Source organism: Microcebus murinus, chromosome 2 (genome assembly GCF_040939455.1).
Source record: "Microcebus murinus isolate Inina chromosome 2, M.murinus_Inina_mat1.0, whole genome shotgun sequence".
NCBI classification, from domain to species: Eukaryota; Metazoa; Chordata; class Mammalia; order Primates; family Cheirogaleidae; genus Microcebus; species Microcebus murinus.
The window spans coordinates 80307955-80328086 of NC_134105.1; the positions used below are offsets into that span (position 1 = coordinate 80307955).

General features: G+C 37.0%; 1 long non-coding RNA gene across 1 annotated transcript; it reads right to left on the reverse strand.

Annotated features, from left to right (window-relative positions):
* Positions 1 to 692: 692 nt before the first annotated feature.
* On the reverse strand, positions 693 to 17625 carry LOC105862386 (uncharacterized). The gene is made up of 3 exons (XR_012923698.1): positions 17542 to 17625; positions 5189 to 5302; positions 693 to 868 (listed from the first exon to the last, which is right to left on the reverse strand). It is a non-coding gene; the product is annotated as an uncharacterized LOC105862386 (long non-coding RNA).
* Positions 17626 to 20132: the final 2507 nt, after the last annotated feature.

Sequence of the window (20132 nt, forward strand, 5' to 3'; positions counted from 1 at the left end):
TCCCCAAAGAGAAGTTATTATATCTCCTACCAGACCCCATCCCCACTTAGATAAATTCTGCCTATACCAAAATTTCTGATGTTTCCAGGAGTTCCTTAGGGGGGAACAAAGAGCATTTGTTTTGTCCTATTCAACAAAATCTAACCATGTGCTTCCTATGACTAGGGTCACCATACATCTGATTTCACCTGGGACAGACCAGATTTGCACCTGGTGAAAATTATAAATATTAATAGCGCCTCCTGTCACTTTCAATGGTATCCTTCTGCACAGTAACTTAAATTATATGTCTGATGAAATATTTCTGAATGTGGGAAATGAGTCTCTGTGTGTATGTTTCCCCTGAAAGTTTGAATTCTTTGCCTTTAAAGTGCTTTGCTGTTTTTTCTTGAATTTATCTTGTACAGATATCTATCTTTAAAATGAAGCCAGAATATTCATCCATCTCAGTAGTCCCCAGCAAAAGTGTTGAGGGTATATAAAGCAGTAATGGGCCTCTACATCTATGACACAAAGTCTTGATAACAGGTCTAATCAGAACTCAGCTTATTGTCCCATTTTTCTACTTAATCCATAAACTATTGTTGAAGTTGTTCTGTAAAAGGCATTTGAACACATCCTTGACAAACACACTGGTAGTCTCCTTCCATTTGTTTTGTAATTTCTAAATTGATATATTCACTTGCCTGATTGTTAAAAGATGAGCATCCTACTCTCATTTGTGAGGGTTTCACTGAGGTTTCAAAGCTTTCATTCATTTCTTAAGGTATGCATGAAGTAGCAGATTGTTTCCCCAGCTGAACTTTCACCACTTCTTGCCCTGGTTCAGTTGTCTTTGATGCTTCTTTGTTTTATGAATTTAGCTTGTCTTCTCTCAATCCAAAAAAAAAAAAAAAAAACAGAAAGAAAAGAAATAATTGTATTCCCTTTATATGCCTCTAGGTATCTTTCTATCATTTATCATTGTTTTAAAAATGGAGTGAGTTTCCTGTTGCTGATTATAAGTGGATATCTGACTGGAATGCCCTTCATGCCTTCTCTCTCTAGTAAAATCTTACCTGTCCTTCCAGGCCCGCATTAAACATCTTCTCTTCTGTGAATCCTCTAGACGGAATTAATTGCTACACCATCTGTGGTACTGCAGTTTTGTTTATCTTATATTATGACTTTACCCTCATCTGTCATTTCCCTTGGTGGTAAGCTCAATCACAGGGCAAGGACTCATTTTTACATCCTCTCTTGAGCCTAGCCCAAGGTCTGGTGAATATATACTTAACAAATGTTTGATGAATGAATATCATGTTATAGTACACAAAGTTATTTCAAATGTATTAGCTCATCTTAGCTCTATAGTAATTTTATGAAGTATAAGATTACGTTGTTTACACATATGAAGTCTTATGAACACTTCCATTTCATAGATGAGAAAACCAAGAAATTTAGGAAGGTAAAGGTGTGGGAAGAGGGGTGTAAACAACTCTGTATGTTTCTAATTAATTAGAGTTATCCAAATAATGCATTACTTAGTCTTCAAGGACAATAAAGAAAATTTTGATTTGAGAAGAACAATATGATTGGACATATATTGTCCAGAGACAGCTTTTGTAAATTGTTTTTCAGTTTTTCCTTTTAGTAACAAAGTTATCAGAGATACTATAAGCTTTGCTGTGAAAGCTTCATGTGACTCAAAAGAGCAGGACACAGGCTGTACTTCAGAGATTGTACAAGGCAAATAAGACAGAACTTGAAACTGTATTTCCTCAGTAGGTTTTCCATTAACTTTAGAATGGTCTCCAAAATATAACTGCCTCCGCAGAGTAAACCTTGGTCAGTCTTTTTCATCATAGCCCACCGGGAAATTTCCGTGTGACAACAGGCCACAGCTAAAGCAATGTGGGTAGGACTTCTCTCAGACCCCTGAAAAATTGCCTAAGTGTCATTTGGCATAGTCCAAACCTTTTCTCCCTAAATCACCTGCTTATTTTATTTTCCTAAGGAGGTCAGGATGCAGGAAAAATGTATTAACATAAAATGTCATTTACACTTACCCTCTGAACAAGAAGCAATGGAAAATTGAATCTAAATTGAAGTAAGTGTGCCATAGCAAGAAAAGTTTAAAAATCAGACAAGCCAGGGGTGCTTGTTCTTTTAACTGGTATTTATTAAGCACCTATTATGTACTATTAGGCACTGTATTATATGTCAGAGATTCAGTATAGGTGAAATATACATGTAAGGTCTTTGACCTCACAGAGCTTTCGGTCACAGGAAAGCCAGATTTTGAACACATGATTACAGTAAAGTACAAATGCCTACATTTCAAAGAAGTCAAGGGAAGCCTGAGGAAGGGATATTTAGGCTGGCACTGATGGATAAATAAGTGAGTTAAGCAAAGGAGGGTAACGAAGATGGAAAAATGAGGAAGAGTTTTTCAAATAGAAAGAGATAAAGAGACCAGTAGAAGCTTGCCGTGGCATGCTCCCTCTGCCTAAAGGGGAATAAAACTGGCTATTTGAGTAACCAAGAGAATTAAGAATATTTCTTAACTATTTTGAGAGAGTCAAAGCCCAAAGAGGTAGACAGAATACAAATCTTGGAGTACCTTATTAGCTGTGTTAAAGAGTTAGGGCTTTATCCTCCAAAGATATGCCAGTGATGTTTTAATCAGGGTGGTGATATGATAGGCCATTCATTGACTGCTGTGTGAAATGGATCAGGGGTAGTAAAAATGGTGGTAAGGATACCAATATTAAGTTCTTGGAGAGTCCTAGCGTAATAGACTGCAAAACAGCCATAAAACATTCCTTTCCCTCTATCCACAGCCTTTGGTAAGCACCCTGCCACAGAGATTCAGTGGCTCTGGCTAAGATTAACAAATGCAATGCAAAGGCTTGAAAAGTAGTTGAACATTAAGACCTGTTCTCTCTTACTGCACTTGAAATCCTGAGACCACCATGTGGATGGGTCAAGCTAGCCTGCTGAAGGATGAGAGGCCACCCTAGCCATATGTCATCCAGCCCTCAGCTGACAGCCTACCCACCACTAGATAGATACGAGTTAGGCCACGGTAGATCATTAAGCCACCATCCAAGTCACTCACAAATCACAGACACAAGAAACAGTCCAGCAGAGATTAACCAAGGTGGTCCAGACCTAAAGAACTGACCAGGCGACCCACAGAATTAGAGTTAAGTAAAATGATTTCTATTTTAAGCCACCAGGTTATGGGGACATTTTGTTATTCAGCAAACACTACCTGATATGCCTGGTAAGAGATGATGCTGCCCTGAACCAGCAAGTTATCAAGTGAGGACTGACAGAAGGATATAGAATCAGGTATTTCAATCAAAATAACCATGACTTTCGGCTTGGGCCAATCAGCAAATGGTAGGACTACTTGCTGAGCTCAGGGATAGCAGAGGAGAAAACTATATGGGGGAGAAGATGAGAAGTACAACTAAGAATATGTAGAACTTGAGGTTGTTGAGAAACATCTAAGCAAAGATGTGAAACAGGTCATCAGATCAATGATTAGAGAACATACAAGAAAGATGCAGGCTTCGGATACAGATTTGAGATGTGTTGGTGTAGACATTGTGATTAAAGCCATGGTGCATAAACTTCCCTAAGCAACATAGGGAGAGTGAAAAGCCCAAAGGGCCCTAATAATTACTAAGTATGTAATTTTGGACAAGTTACTTAACATGTCTGAGTCTGTTTTACCACCTATAAAATGGTGTAATGTTAATTGAGTTACCGAGCTGTAATAAAGATTAAACAAAATTTATTTTGTTTCAACCATTTCACACATATTAGAGACTAAAAATTCTAATTAACTTCACCATCCCCTATAGTCAAATTACACAAAAATTATTTTAGAGTCGTTTTTGCTCCCTATTTTCTATTCTTGGTATTTCTGGATTAGTGATGAGTTCTAATCATGGACAATAGGAATACTTAATTATTCATCCTCCTTTTGAAATATTAAACAATTTTTCTTAAATTGCATGCATCAGAATTACCTGTGGAATTACTTAAAATGCAAGTTCCTTAGCTCCATAGTCTAAATACATGTTCAAAAATTGGCTTTTCTGAGCTTAGTTCCTTAGCTCTGGTTTAGACTTTCTGAACCAGAAATTCTGGGGTGTGCAAACAGGAATCTGAATTTTTAATAAGCTCTGAAGGTTCTTGTTACACACATACTCTAAAAGCTCATCATTCAAGCTTTTCCCTGTGGCTTCTTAATAATAATATAAAAACAAGCAAAAGTCATTGAAATGTACCTGATACCCTGTGAAATTCTCCCACAGATGATCACACCCTAATCACCAGTCTCCAATTCTTTTGCTACGTTAACTCTGCCCCCACCACCACTAGATAAAACTCTGCTATTAATAATATTCCGCCTGCCTGTGAGTTCAACTGATCTTCCTGGAAATGGAAATCTTTGCCCTCCTCCTGAACTGCCCTGATAACCATGTCATTATATTTCTAGAATACAGTCTGACCCATTGCACAATCCCAAAGCATCCCTCTCACAGCACACTCGATCCCCTCCTGTTGAAATTCTGCCTCATCACTCAGGCAGCTCTGCATGTTTTAATACACAGCCACATACACTACACAGCATCAGACTCATGAAATCAGTCGCTGATTAAGAATAAATATTGTCTCCCAGCTGCTAGGAAGGTTCAAACACTTGAAACTGATTGCAGAAAGAAAATAGGTCCAATCTGTTCTGTTCTACAAAATGTCAATAGAGATGGTTATGCAGGCACGTCTGATACTTTTCTTTTGCACAAATTACAGGGTAGAATAGATGTAAGGATGGAATGAATAAAAATGCATAGTTCAGGAGAAGAAAGGAAGTGGTAAATGTAGGAGCTGAACCCTCTGCAGGTCACTACCTGTCATGGGCTTCTGATGCTAAATTCGTTTGAAGAGGGAAGGTTTCCCCGACTACTGTCATTTCCCAGAGATGGAGCTCTCTAATAATAGGTGCACTTTTCTAGGCACATGTTTTGGGGAATGTGCTTGGCTCACAGTACTTGGGATCAAGAATTCAGGGTCCATAAATACACTGTATTTGTCTTTCTGACAGCAATTTGCTTATTCTCAGCAGCTGGAACACAAGGGCGGAGATACACACGTGTTCTAAAATAGCACTAACGGCCTATGTTTAAAATACCTTTAAATCTGTTCAACGACACCACATGCCAGCTCCCATCTCCTCTCCCTCCCAGCTCTCTCTGCGTCTCAGCCCCTCCACCGTGGAGCTGCACAAGTGCCGACTCACTCCCGTCTGAAACAAAGGATAATCCTTCTCTGAATAAAATCATAAAGAGAATGAAAAAAAAAAAAAGCCCAAGCTCTATTCTCTCATTATGAAGTTGGGTTTTATATTTCTGCTGGTGCGTTGTGAAGTATTTCTTTTGAAATAATACATTAGCAGCAGGTTGTTGCTTTATCCCAGTTTGAATACCGCAGCCCCCACACGCCCGTGCTCAAGAACATCCTGTGTCCTTAACATACTTCAGCCCAAGTAATAATCACAGTTGAGACGTGGTACCCACCCCCAAAGCACTGTGTGTGTACCCACCCCTAAAGCACTCCAATTTCTACCCTCGTGTGTACGGTGTGCAGAAAAATATGTGGTCTGGTTTTTTTTTTAATTATTTTTTTTTTTTGCTAAAAGAAACCAACATGCATACAAATGTTTCTCAATTAGAAGAGGGAACTGCTTATAAGGAAGAGATAGTATGTGCCTCCACTGTCATTATCACTGATGACAAGTCCCCTCGTGCACAAGTGCTGACACAGGACACCTCAAGGAATCTATTGAGGGCCACAGATTCAATCTCAGGAGAATCTTTGCAGGTCAGGTGAGAAAAAGGAGATGCTTATGTCACCACTTTTGATGATTCCTTTCTCCCTTGTAATTCACCGAATCTAATTGAAATAGAGTTTTCAGGAGTCTCTCATGGCTACGAATCTGAGACACTAATGATTAAAGAAAAAAAAAATCATCCTCCAATCACTGTAAATTAAATTAAATTAAATTAAACTCATTGATTCAATTAACCCCTTCTGTGTTCAAGACACTGCTTAATGAATGATTCAAATAAAAGTTTAAAATACCATAGAAAATCTGAGGCTCCGAAAACTTACATAAACGTATATGGGATCCAACAGCTAGTTAATACAAAATGATTCCTTGCCCACTACCCATATTACTGTACATACATCACATTGTAGGAAAAACGAGGGCAAAATCCGTAGACTTAATGAAATACTTGATGCTAAAACCACAGTTGAAGTTTTCTTGATTCTTATAAAGGGGTGGGTACACTTACAAATAATCTGAGTGGAAGAACCACTAAGCCTTTGAACACCCTCGATCTCTATTTTCAACTAAAAGCTGAAAACGTATCATTTCCCACCAATGGAAATTTTAATGATTTTAGTGCGAAATTGCAGTTGTCATTTCTGTATTTTACAGATGTTATAGTGATATAAATTTGAGCTGTATTGAGGAGGTATCCAAGAACCTATCATGGAAAGCACTGAAAACAATTCTTAAAACAAAGTTAATTTGTTTTTTCTTTTATCCATCTTAGTCTCTGACCTGGCTATTTAATAACTACAACCATCACCATTACAAATGTGTCCTCTGACATATCTCGCTGAAGTTATCATTCTGAAACATATGAAAAGTGGTCCTCTTTTGCTGAACTCTTTGATTTTCTCGCTCCAGTTTCCACATTTCTAAATCAAGCTGCAGGACCAGCACGCATGGAAGAGTTTAGAGATAGTGGCAGGGATTTATTTACCTAAGAGATAATGCGACAAGAAACAAGATTAGGATCTGCCCATTTTATCACAGGGTTCAAGCACGTCTGAAGTTAGGTCTCCTGGTCTCAACATAAACTCTATTTTCAGACCCGAACCACAGTTCCTTATAAATGTGTACAAAATGCCCTAACAATAAATAAAAACCCCAGCTGCCATTTCTACCCAAGGGACATAGTCAGACATAGGTAATAAAACTCTGGCTGACAGGCTGTCAAAGGATCATTTATTTTCATTCTCCGCACATAAGAGAAAGAGCTTATGAACCTGTGAAACATGCCAGTGCGTACATTAAAATAAAATCTTCTCCATTAGAATTTCGACTTTCAAATCAATGTAAATGTCACATATCGAAACAAAGCAGATGCAAAGAATCTCAAGACACCACCAATTCAAAAGCTAGAAACTTGAAATTGCTCAATATAATGGAAAATCCATATTTTATTTGCCATGTGAAAAATATTTCTGACCTTCCACACAAAATGGAAGACTGACAAGCAGCTAACAGGTTAAGCCTGAGACTTTAAGAAGCAACTCAGATTACCTTCAGTTATAAGTGATATGAAATGAAAAGTCACAATTTAGTTCTAGGAAGCAGATGGGAAAAAATTTTGCCAATTTCTCAATGTAGTAGAGACATCTTCTTGGTGATGCATTAAGTAAGGAGCAGAATGAGGAAATCTGTACAGACTTTAGAGTGAGAAATTGGGGAAAATTTCTTTGACCTGTTAAAATTTGATAGAGTGACAAAAAATTGCCAGTCTCATATCAAAGGAATGAAAGATAATTTTCCACTCTATCCACAAAAAAAAAAAAAAAATTAGATGTTTCTGTTTGTTGCTAAGAAAATAGTGAAACATTTTTGTTGTTGAGAGCCAAAAATGTTGCTAGGGTATGTGTGGAGGTAGAACTTTGAGGAAAACTTCCACTAATACCTTTATGTTGAAATATACAGTCCATTTGATCCCACTGAAATGCCTGAAAAAACCAAGTCAGTAATAATATACAATAATAATATTATCCCTACAACAATATTAACTACAAAGCACTTACTGTACACAAGGTATAGCGCTAAGTGTCACACATATACTAACTCAGTTACTCTTACTAACATCCTTATTATATATTATTTGTATTTTATACCTGAAGGATCCAAAATATAGAAAGATTTCATAACTTCACCAAGCCACACAGCTCGTAAGTGGTAGAGCTCAAAGACAAACCTGGATAGTCTTGCTCTACAGGTTGTGCTATTAACCACAAATGTAAGAAAAGCAGCAGGGAGAGCATAATGGTTACATATGCTCAGTTTCATTGCTGACAGTCAAAAAGGAGTGGTGGAGACTGCAGTAAATTGGAGAACAAAGCCATTTGAGAATGGAATTCAATCCTTGGTTTGCAGCCTTAGGCTTGAAGAAGATAATGACCACATTGCCCAAGATGGGATGTGATGGATGGTGTGACCTTGAGAATTGACAAAGGTAGTAATTCAGAGCCTTGTGGTAGGTTGATCCCCAGAGACTGGGGAGATGGGTGAATGTGAACTTTTGTGGAGTACCAGGCACTAGCTTCCTTGTTCACAACATGATAAAAGGAACAGGACCTAAGACATTGACAGCTACACGAATTCCTGTGGAAATGAGGCAAATAGCATCTTAACAAAGGTTCCCAGAGTAAAACTTGATACTTGAAGAGAAATGCTACCTGCAAGGCCAGACATTTTAAAGCTATCTTATGGGACCAGATAAAGAGCAATGGCAATTGTGACAGTGGCCATGGATATAGACAAGGATCACTCTCATTTTTCCTGGACTCTGTTAATCTCAAAGTTCTGAAATAACCCAAGAGATAGAGCAGGACTTGTTAAAAATGAGTGATACTGGACTTTGTTCTGGGGAATCGAGAGCTAGAATAAGTTTTAGGACGGCAATAACTTTTTCGTCTTCTTTTCCAAAAATATGTTTAGAATTGAGCACATCTAGTCTCTAGCAGTCAGTCAATAACGATCTGTGGAATAAATAAATTAACCAGATTTAATTTTATCTAGAAGAAAAGGTATATTTTTTATATCTCAGGTTTTGGAAAACTTCTTACTGTTTATTCATCATTGATTTGCATGGGGTTTTTTTAAAACTGAAAGGAACTTTTACAATTAACCCCATATTTTATGGATGACAAAACTGGAAGACCAAAGAACGCAATAGGTTAGTAGGAGAGTGAGAACCAGAGACCACCTAATCCTTCCTTATTCTAGCAGCATCACTACATACTCTTCTCAGAAATTCTTGGCTCAAAATTAAATGGCTAATTAAGGTTCACAAAGTTTTTGATAATTAAATTATGGATTTTCCACTCATCCATGTTGTTGCAATCATGTAAAAGTAATTCCTATTTCATATCATGACCTTTGTGTTCTCACCTTCAACTTTCACGCTTGCCATTGGCTTCTACCCAGAATGCTTTCCCATGCTACTTCTTTGTTGGAACATGTCCTCCTTGGAGAACAGCTCAAAGTTTTCTCACCATGGAGTCTTCCTTAACTAACATAATTCCATCATTGGAAATTTGCCCATTTCCAGCTGGGAGCCACTGTCTCGTCTGTGTATCCTACTCACATTTGAAGAGGCAATTAGGGTCATTCACTGTAAACTGGATTAAGTGGAACAACTTCTCTGTAATAGATAGTTCATTCAGTTGCTTTTTTTGCCTCTAAGTCATTAAAGAAGATATTTCAACGAACAAGTGTTTTACCAATAATTTCTAGAGAGTCAGTGTTTTATTTATTTGTAACTCAAGTTGAAGGGGCTAATCTTGCCTTTCATTATTACAACTTTAGTGTTTTATCCATTTTTACTCAGAGATAGAACAAATATTTCCTCCCAAGTTGATTTTGTAGGTAACTGCTGAAGACAAAAAGAAAGTCACAGAAGTAGGGATGCTAAAATACAATATTACAATTAGGTAAGAAAACTAAGGGCTTATTTTTGAATGCTTTTTGAATATATTTGTTTTTAAAGGTTTTCTTTTTCTTAATTAAAATGAGAAAAAATAAAAGGTAATCAGAAGACTCTCACAAGCCCTGAGTCCAGTTTGGAGAGCTGCCTAGAATTCACATGGCAGTATTTCTTCAGATTAGGAGCAAAAATTGTGTCCTCTCCAAACCCCCACCCTGTGACCCAAGTTGTTGCAGCATGGTACCATCTTGAAATGAGAGTCACTACTGGAATAACGGGGGAAGGAGGATAGCCACTGTACCTCTTCAGCCTTGGGCTGCACCATCATTTCACCAAGCTCCATATTTCACACAGGTGACTGCAATGCCACAACCCCAGCTGCTCAGAGCCTGGGCCCAGGAACAGCCATGACCCGAGTTCTGCACAGCAAGGAAAACAACCCTAGGCTGGCTGAACTGCTCCACACCCATGCTCCCAGCTGGAGAAACAGCCCACCAGGCCCTATTCTGGCAGACACACTTGGCAGAGTGGCTGAGCAACTATGTGCCTGAGTTCCCAGCTGAAAAAGCAATCCCCCCAGGACTCACCCCTTCCAGACATGCCCCTGAGTGAACTGAGTAGCCATGGGCTCATACCTGTGGCCACCAAAATAGCCCAATAGACCCACATTCTACAGATACTCCTGAGCCAGCCAAGTAGCCATGGACCCATGCCCCTTTCTTCCTCAGGCAAACTCATCCTTCACCTGGCCAAGACACTGCACACCCACACCTTTGAGCAAAAAAAATAGCCTAGTGGACCCAACTCTGGTGGATCGACATTGAGCTGGCTGAACATCTGTGGCCCACTCCCCCAGCCATTGTAATAGCCCAGCAGCCCCACTACTGATGAATCAGTCCCCATGTCAGCTGACTCACCTCACAAATTTGCACCCATGGCTTGAGAAACAAGTTAGCAACCCCAACACTGACAATCAGTCTCTGAGTTGGCCTACCCACTGTGTGTACATGTGCACTCACAGCCTGAGAAACAATCTGGCAAATTCATCCTTGGCAAAGCTGTGCTACCGTTACCATAAACTCTTGCAACTTAGGCCACTGAGGCACTTGTAACCATTACTAACATGGTTAATAACTCAAGAAATTGCACAGAGACTATACTATTACATCTATGCAGAACAAAAGCCAACACACCCCACAAACTGACATTCTAGGACCTACCTTTTGTAATAAGTCTTTCCCTAAAAAACTTACTCCATAAAATTGGAAGATGTGACTGCTCGACCCGATGCATAGATATCAACATAGGATCACAACAAACATGAAAAAGCAAGGAAACATGACATTTCCAAAGGAACAAAATAATTCTCCAGTAACAGACCCTGAACAAAAGGAAATATACAGAAAAGGAATTTAAAATAATAATCTTAAGGAAACTCAGCAGACACAAAAGAATACAGATAGACAATTCAGGAAAACAACTGATGATTTGAATAAAAAATTCAACAGAGATAGATATAAAAAAGAACCAAGCAGAAATCTTAGAGATGAATGATTCAATGAGTAAAATAAAAAATACAATCAAAAGCTTCAACAGACTAGACCAAGTAGAAGAAATATTTTCTGAACTTGAAGACAGATCTTTTGAAATAACTGAGGCAGAGAAAGAGAAGGAGAAGAAGAAGAAGAAGAAAAAAATGTGGTCTGTTAAATCAATCATCTGTGATGTTCTCACAGAAATAGAAAAAAAATCCTAAAATTCATATGGAATCACAAAAGACCCTGAATAGCCCAAACAATCCTGAGCAGAAAGAACAAAGCTGAAGGCATCACACTATCTAACTTCAAAATATACTACAAAGCTATAGTAACCAAAACAGCAAGATACTGACATTAAAAACAGACCAGTGAACACAATCAATCCATGTATTTAAAGCTAAGTGATTTTTGACAATGGTGCCAAGAACATTCACTGGGGAAGGGATGATTTGTTTAATAAATGGTGCTGAGAAAACAATATCCATATGTAGAACAATGAATCTAGACCTGTATCTCTCACCACATACAAAAAATAAACTCAAAACAGATTAGAGACTTATATGCAAGACCTGAAACTATAAAACTTCTAGAAGAAAACTTAAGGTTAGTGCTTTAAGACATTGGTCTGGGAAATATTTTATAAATAAGACCTCCAATGTACAGGCAATAAAATCAGAAACAGACAAATGGGATTATATCAAACTAAAACCCTCTGTAAAGAAAAGGAAACAATCAATAGAGTGAAAATACAACCTACAGAATGGAGGAAAATGTTTGCAAACTATTCATCTAGCAGGGGATTAATATCTAGAATATTTAAGGAACTCAAACAACTCAATAGCAAAATAAATAATTTGATTAAAAATTGGGCAAATGATCTAAGTAGACATTCTCAACAAAAGACATACAAATGGCCAAAACATCACCTTTCATCAGATAAATGAAAATCAAAACCACAATGAGATATCAACTCAATTCAGTTAGAATGACTATTATCAAAAAGACAAAAAATAACAAATGCTTGTGAGGATATGGAGAAAAGGAAGCTCTTATACACTGTTGGTGGGAATGTAAACTAGTAGAACTGTTATGGAGAACATTTTGAAGTTTCCTCAAAAAACTATAAATAGAATTACCAAAATATCCAGCAGTCCCACTACTGGATATACATCCAAAGGAAAGGAAATCAGTATATTGAAGAGATATCTGCACTCACATTTTTATTACAGCACTATTCACAAGAGCCAAGATATGGATTGTTTCCATGTCCTTGCAATAGTGAATTGTGCTGCCATAAACATTCGGGTACTGCCATAAACATTTTATTATAAAATGTCTTATGCTCTTTTGGGTAGATGCCTAATAATGCTATTGCTGGATTGAATGGTATTTCTATTTTTAGCTCTTTGACACAAGATCGGAAGAATGGGCTCCACATGTACTCACCATCAAATTGGTACTGACTGATTAACACTATGGTGCTCAAATGGGGGTGGTGTTCAGCAGGGAATCAGGGGTTGGGGGGTAGACCCACATCTGAGGGATGTGGTGAGCATTGTGGAGGGGAAGGGCATACCTTTAACCGTAGCTGGGGAGAGGCAGATATAAAATGCAACCAAAATGTTTGTACTCTCATATTTTCTTGAAATAAAAAAAAAAAAAAAAAAAAACCTAAGTGTCTATCAGCAGATGGAACGGATAAAGAAAATGTGGCATATATACACAATGGAATACTATTTGGCCATAAGAAAAAGAATGAAATCCTGTAATTCACATCAACATGGATGAGCCTGGAGGACATTAAATGAAATAAGCAAAAACAAAAAAATAAATACCACAAGTTCTCACTCACATGTAGAAGCTAAAAAATGTTGATCTCATAGAAGTTGAGAGTAGAATAGTGGTTACTAGAGACTGGACAGGGTGGGAGTGAGGGGATAGGGAAAGACTGATTGGTTAAAAGATATAAAATTACAGCTAGATAGGAGAAATAAGCTCTGGAGTTCCATTGCACTGTAGGATGACTATAGTTAATAAAATTTATTATATACTTTCAAATAACTAAAAGAGAGGATTTTAAATGTTCCAAAAACAAATAATAAACGTTTGAAGTGATAGATATGCTAATTATCTTGTTTTAAAAACTATACATTGTATTTATCTACACATCACTTTGTACCCCATAAATATGTACAACTATTGTGTGTCAATTTAAACAATTTTTGAAACAGGGAAACAATTTTTGAAACCATCCCATGTTCAGATGCCTCCAATGACTGGCACTCTTTTCTAGAAACATTTGAAATTTTCTATTGCCACCTATAAATAGAGGAGTACAGAATATTCAGTAACAACCCAACTACTTTCATAAGAGAATGCTGAAAGTCTATTATTAACTCTCTCTTGACTCTATCCATTTACTGTTACATAGCATAACATAGTGAGATTAGCTATTATTAACTCTTCAGGGTATGAAACAAAATTAACAAAAATAGAATTTCTATATTTTATCTTTTCTGAGAGTTTCATGGCAGTTTTTCAAAATGTATTCTAAGTACACATTTAGGATATCAGCTTCTGACCACAAGCACTCTGACCTTACACCCTGGTATATCATAGGACCATAAATATAAGGTATAAAATATCATAACATTTAAAATAAGTAATTATGTTAGAAAAAAACATAGATACACACCCCAAAACAATTTTAAAAATTAGTCAGTCAGGGTGGGTGTGCCAGTGATCCTAGGATGTGCTTGGCTGATAGAGTAGTCATAATCAGGACTACTGGAGTGGCCCAAAGTTGTATCAAATGTGGATCCGTTCTCATAATTCCTAACACTTGAAGCAGATATTAATTCATTCTAATTTGTTTATTTTTGTCTTAGTGATGTAATCCCTTTATCACACTTCATTTTTAGTTTCCTGGATCATAATAATAAAATGAAGAAATAAAAATATAAATCTGTATCTAGATTTCTCAACAATAACAACAACAAAATGGCTTAGATTTTATTAAAAAGAAGACAAAGTACAGTTCAATTTAATGATGCAGAGTAGTGTTAATATAATTAATATAATTGAATACAATCCTCAATTAAATATTTCCTTTAATTAAATATTTTCTTTAATTTCAGTGAGGAAAACCCTTATTAATGCTTTTGATTTTTACAGATTATTGGATATTTTTAATTCTTAGTACTGGGGTAGGTATAAACAGTACATAATGTAAAACTGGGAAGATAAGTGTTAGAGGAAAGTTTAATATATCTAACAATATGAACTCATGTACTGAAACTGCTATGGAACTTACTGAGACACATTAATGTATTGCTATTCAGTAAATTCTATTGTTTTTCATGTTAACTTTTACAAGGAAAAGATTCTGGGCTTGTACCAAAAGTGACTGTGAATTAATTTTAATTATATTGAGATATATAATGAGGTGTGAGCATAAAATTGCATTAAAAACTGCTGTGGTCTATAGGCTGCCCCAGAACCTTTCTAATGCAACTGAATTTATTAGTTGTCTTTGAATGGTTGAAGGCTATGCATTCCAACTTATTAATTATCTTTGTGGAATAAATGGGCTGCTCATTTTTTAATTTGACTGACTTGTGATCTGTTTCTTAGAAGTGTATATACACATTTCTTATCTGGCATACACCAATGGTTGTTTGCCAATCATCCTTTTTTTTTTTTTCCTTTAATACTAGAAGCCCCAAATTTTAGCTAGGCAAACGTCAGCTCAAAATGACATTTCCAACTTTTCTTCCACCTGTGTGTGGCCATATGACTGAGAGCTGGCATGTGTGAATGTGGAAGTGACATTGGGCATCTTATAGGAAGTTTTCTCAAGGACAGGATGCTCACACTGCTTTATCCTTTTCTATTTTCTGACTGTAATTTAGCCCTGTTGGACCATATGATAAACTTGGGATGGAGACTATACATACAAAAGAAAGACAGCAAGGAGATATTATAAAAGTCCAGATCCTTCCATGACACTATGGAATGCCATTTCAGCCTTATGCTGCCTCCTCCATCCACATGTCTCAAAGGCAAGAGAGAAATAAATGTCTATATTATTTAGGTCACTATTAGTTGAAGTTTCTCTCTTGACCCTGTTAACATGGGACAATACATGTAAGTCTATCTTTGGATGATGTGAGGTAAAATAGGGGACAGAAGTACTGAGAATAATGTTTGAGATATTTTTTGTAGGATGGAAAAAGAAGAATAGACAGGTCATATATAGGATAATTAATTGTCTGAAAGAATCTTTATAACTCTGCTTTTATTTAAGCTGTTTATTTCTTAACATAATGAATATAAAGTCACCTGTGCTATCTTGAGGCCTACCCATTCCCAAATAAGAACAAATGCCTTATGAATACCCATGTACACTGGATACAAAACAGGACACCATTCCTTACTAATGAAGCTCAGGTGCCCAAGCAAAAATGAAACCACAGATTTGGGTTGAGCAAGAGGATTGTTGTATATACTGATAACTTTCTAGAAAGAAATTAATTTGGGGAATATACTATACTATCAGACTGTCCTAAGGAGAAAGAAGGAGATAACAGCTCTCTCTAGTAGAAATGCCTTTAATGAGAGAGACAGAAGGTAGGAAATATGATCAAACAAGGAAATTGATGATGACGTTCACACAAGAAAACTACTTGTCATACATTTTGAAGCACATGAAAAATAGGGCACAAAATCAAGACTTTTCTATAATTTTCAAAACCAATATTTTTACCTTTTCTTCTTTGATTTTTCTTTTTATTCAACAGTAAGAGTGTTCCTCTTTTGGTGATGATCACTATGGGTATAGTGTTAAATTTGGCATCTCTGTGTGAACATAGAACATAACAGAGAATGGACAATTGTTCACATTTTACTCATTTGAGCACTGACACTGAAAATGGCAATTGATATGTTTCAGAGTCCCTGCCCCCAGGATGCTTAGTTCTCAATATCAGAGGACACCTATATCTCCACCTGCCTCACCAACTTCTATTCTCAGACATACATGAGGCTTTAAAACATTACCCTACCAGCTATCCTTACAAAAAAAATCAATTAAATAATGTCTTGATAAAAGGAAACATATTTGGTCCTCGGTAAATGAGAGTGGTATAAAGATCTTGGAAAGTGGAATGACATTTTTTAAATGCCTTCATAGGGAAGAGTAATCAAATTATAAAACAAGAAGGAAACAAAGACATCTTGATGCCTGGGTTTAAACGAAGAATCAAAGAATAAAACATGTCTATGTACTAAAAATGGTGAGCTTATGGTTGACGCGCCTATGTTTTGTGCAGGAGTGGTAAAGAGGCAGGAAGGGAGATGGTATAGAATAATTAGAATAAGGATAAAACAAATGTCTGCTTCTGTGTTTCAGGTGCAGCTCACAAAAGTTTGGTTTTGCTGCTATCAGTTGGAAAAGAGATGTACAGGTACATACTAAATGCAGTAGGCTACTCCAAGTATAGACCCAATGTGATTATATATGATCTATTACTAAATACTATAGAACAAAGTAGAATGAGTAGCTATGCTACTGACAGATGGCTGCTGGTAGAAAGACTCAATAATAGGAAAATGCAAGTGCCCTAAAGGATATGCATAGATGTTACCTATAATAACAACAAAACCCAAACTCAGTCAATTTCTGACTGGGTTGACTCAACAAAATCCCAAAACTATAGATTCTGGGTAAGAAGAAGAATTCAGGTTCATTTATTCACATCATTCACTGATATTTAATACACCACAGCATTCCCACCTATGTGAATATTTCACATCATGGGAAACTCTATATCAACACAACAGTCCATCCTATATATGGACTGTCAGAAAGTTCTCCCATTCATGTTGAACTTAAGTCTATTGCCACTGTTGCTAGATTTATTCCTTAGGTTCATAAAGAGTGCACCTCAGCAACAGTGTTTCAAGTAGCTAAAGACCCACCATGTTCTCTCTTACCACACTTTTTGCCCCTTTGGTAAGGAAGAGCTTTGGTCTTCTTCCTGAACAAAGTTTCTAAAACAACTAAGAGAGTGATTCTAATCAACACCAAGATGATGCAGCTTCTCCTCACCAACCTCTACATAATTACAAAATATTATTAGAGGCTAAACACCCAGGTCCAATTTCACAGAAGTAAAACCAAACCACGTGTTCAGAATTACCTGTGAGCAGCAGCCACCTTGGCTCAGAAATGTTTCCTTCTTCCCAGAGCACTCCCTTCTAGTACCAGAACTGTTGAGTGCTCCTGGAGACTGAGCCACATTCTTGTTGAACGTGAGGATGTGAAGAGAGAGATTTGATACTGACCTTCTCTAATGACAGTATACTATCTACAGCAGCCAGTTTAGGATGTAAATGCAAGGTTAAAGCTCAAGTTCAAAGACTGTATGTTTCGCACAGCTGGTATTTTTCCGCCAAGAAAGTGCCCATCACATTCTAAAATTTGCATTAAGTTTTGCACCAGCAAAGAAGAGATGAAAAGATCCCAGGCTCCACAGAAAAAGGACTGAAAAACAGCTTCAGTGGAATCTAGAATTTAGAGCTCTCACATGGGACTTTGCCTGCTATTCTCTATTCTAAGAGACATAGGCTTTAATCACTTGCCCCTAAACCCACAAAGTAATCATATTTTTTCTTTTTAAAATTGATAATACACTATTCAAGGTACCATATACGTGTTTCAGAGGATGTTCAAAACAGAAGGTATCCACTAGTTATGTTTATTCTGTGAAATAGAATATCTTGAACTCGATCTATTCACAATTGTATACTCCAAGTGTACAGATAATATCAAAACCTAAAGCCAGTCTAGATTATGGAAATAATTACCAACTCCATGAATGAGCTCCTCCTTTTTTTTTTTTTTTTTTTATAAAACATAAATAATCATTTTTAATTCATTATATTCTGTGATTAGCAGTGGATCCCATCTGAAGTAAACAAGAACAATTAATACAGGGCAAAATGTTTTTTGTTTTGTTTTTAAATGGACCACTAAGCCAAGATTTGTATCTCTGTATGGGAGGAAGGGTCAATATGTTTTAATAGACGATAGCAGATGCTGAGGCCAAAATAACTATATACACAACAAGGGAGATATCTTTATGGGATCCAGCTAATGGGGGTCAGGTTCCCAGATAATGTAGCCCTTATGCTGCACCCATGGAGAAAAAGTAAGATCCACGTAAAAGAAAGGGAGATTCCATGGCATGTGGGGTGGTGCGAATAGTATGATCCAAAGTGGGGCGGCAGGAGCGGCAGATGATCTCCATTGAACAGTTAGTCCAATTGGACTGGAAGGAGGGATTCAGTGAGAGAGCGGTGGAAAAGGCAGATAAGTTAGAGGCAGGGGAAAGGTCTTAAGATGCTGAATTATTAATTAAAAAACTTAAACTTGTTAGGGAAAGAGACATTCCCACCAAGACGACTATCTTATCATTGACAATGTTTAAAGTTGCTGGTACATGGTGATTATAAAATTTTATATTTTAGTTAGCACTGTTAATGTTTTTAAAGTCTCTGCAGATAATGCCTCTCCTTTTTACCTACACACAGGGGCTGACTGCTTCCATCTCCTACTTGGTACCTTAGTGGTTTAGAAAAAGTTATAGAAACTTTCTTGTGAAATATGCTTATATTTGACACAAATATCTCTCTCTTTCTCTCTCTCTCTCTCTCTCTCTCTCTCTCTCTCTCTCTCTCTCTCTCTCTGTCTGTCTCCAGAGTGCTTACAATTTCCTTTATTTTCCTTAATCCCCAAACAAACCTGTTACTTAATCCCAAAATTTTCCTTAATCCCAAAACAAACTATTACTGTCTCCACTTTATAAATGAGGAAAGAGGCTTAGAGAAGTTAATTGGCTTGCCCAAGTTCACACTGCCAATAAGTAGCAAAACAGAGTCAAATTTTGGTACTAAATTGCACGTCTTTAACAAGTTTTCCTATTTTAATTGTCATCAATAATTAATAGTTTTGCAACCCTTTGAAACATATTTGTGTCATGTTTTTAAACTGTCATTGCTGATCGAGTTTTTCTCACACATTCTATGCTGCCACCATCTGGTCTCTTGTAAAACTTTCAAGCTTTTCTTCCGGAGTCATTCTCAATCTTATCAGAGTTTTGCATTCCCTTGAAAGAGGGCTGAAATTGGTGTGGACTGGATTTACATTACTGAAAAATTCCTAATCTTATCAATATACTCTCCTTGTGTAAGGGTCATAAAGAGATTAAAATGGAAATTAATTGACTAATGAAATTTTCCTGGCAAAAGAGAAATTCATAGCAAATCAGCCACTGTGCAAAAATGCTGCTAAGGGGATGTGTCAGTTCTGGATTCAGAGTGCAAAGTGAGTTTGATGCACTTTTCCCTTGGTCAACTGTGGGAACCTTGAATTAATAAGTAAAGGAAAGTAGGCAAATAGGACCAAATCAATAAGGCCATACAGATGAGACTTGAAGGGCAGGGAAGAAACCAGGAGAAAGTTGGTGCTTAAGTCATTGACTTCTGAAAGGCTGGTGGCCATAATCCTATGAAAATAAAACATGTTCACATTTGTAAGAATGAGAACAATAAAACCCTTGCCAAGTCTTTACCATCATCTGGTTTCCTCTGCCAATCTCCACCTACCACAAACCACAGATTGTATTAAATGTGACTCGCCCTGTGGGAAGCAGGGGAGAGAAACAAAAAAGGAAAACATTTTGATGTGGAAGGAGTGAGAGACAGGGAGTTTGCAGTTCTGTGTTCTGAT